We start from the raw sequence: 1571 nt of genomic DNA, 5'->3' as shown, positions 1-1571 counted from the left end.
CTGCCGCTGCCTCTGCCTGTTGTGATGCTGCCAAAAGCCGAGGCTCTGCCCGCCCCCACCTGCCCAAGGCCCGCCCCGAGAGCCTCGAAGCTCCCCGAGCATCCCCCCGCAGGATGGGAGCGGAGGGAAAAGGATTCTCCGGGATCGCCCGGGGATGTTGGATTCACCTCCGTGCGCCTCTCTGGGGCAAAATGATGAACATGTCCCACTGCAAAGCAGGGAGATGGGGCACCAGGGTGGTTTTGCAAGCAGAAATCCTCTGCGCTGCGTTCACCCCTCCTGGTTTTCCAAGGATTTGGGTCTGAGTGGGTCTGGCAGCGTGAGATTCCCTTTGGGACTCTTAGAGATGGAGTTTCTGGCTTTTGGCATCCCCCTCCTCTCAGAAGGACAATTTTGTGCTATGACAGAATTTGCTCCACGACTTGAACAAGATCTTTTTGGCCCTTGTGTCACAAAGATGTCTTGGGTTCAGGTTAATTTCTTTGTGCTAAGAAAGTTCAAGCTTTTCTTGCCTACAGATTAGAATTTTTTTTTTGAGGGAAAAAAAAAGAGAATTTAAAAAAAAAAAAGTGTCAGGGTTCATAGGATCCAAGCACCACCTCTCTTTTGCCCCATTAAATATTGCACCAAGATATTTTCAGGACCTGAGAGAACCAAAATTATGAACATGACAAAAGCAGTTTTCCTTGATAAGACTGAAGTGCTGTTTCATATCCTGTTTATCATTCATTAGGTCCCAGTGGTGTTGAGCACACAAGTTCTGTACAGTCAGATGAGATTCAGGGCTTGCTTAAGTTACCCCAAAATAGGCATTCAATGTCATTAGAAGAAATATTTATTTCTGCAACTTTCTCTTTAGGTGTACAGCTCTGCAACAAGTCTTGTGTCTGGTTTTCCAGCTCCACCTAAATATTTCAGATATACAATATATAACATTTGCAACCAAATTCTCATTTAATCTGCTTTTTTCTATATGTTTGTCTTTCATTACTGCAAAATGGCAACTGATCCCTGACCTGCAGATGTTACGGCCTCAGATGTTACTCCAAAAATCAGATTTGTGAGAAAATAAAGAGATTAAAATTTTGGGAAAAAAAAAATTACATTTGATTTTGACTTTTTCCCCATCTGTAATGGATAACTTAAAACTGTGGCCACTTTCACTAGTCAGCAAGGTGGTTCCTGTCACACTGGAATAATTTTTAGGATCCTATTACAAGGCAGTCAACACATGCTGTCAGGCAGTTCCTACTTCTAATGCAAAGAAAAAAGCAAAGTGCAGACCTGTCAAACAGCCCCAGGACAGGAACAGTTCATAATCCCTGCTGAACTTTATTCAACCAACTCAAATATCCAAGATCAGAGAATAACAGATTAATTTGGGTCAGGGGACGGAGCTCTGGCCCCAACCCTCTCCCCTCACAACTGAAAATTTCACGGTCAGGAATTTGTGTTTCAAAGGGAATTGCTCTCAGGAGCCACACTGTAAATGCAAAAATGTCACTGAAGGAACACGTGTGGCATTCCAGCCTCCAATATCTCACCTGGATTCTATTATTTAATGCCTTGAA

Source organism: Vidua chalybeata, chromosome 1, assembly GCF_026979565.1.
Source record: "Vidua chalybeata isolate OUT-0048 chromosome 1, bVidCha1 merged haplotype, whole genome shotgun sequence".
In the NCBI taxonomy this organism is placed as follows: domain Eukaryota; kingdom Metazoa; phylum Chordata; class Aves; order Passeriformes; family Viduidae; genus Vidua; species Vidua chalybeata.
The sequence above is the reverse complement of the archived record's forward strand: the minus strand, read 5'-3'. Positions refer to the sequence as shown.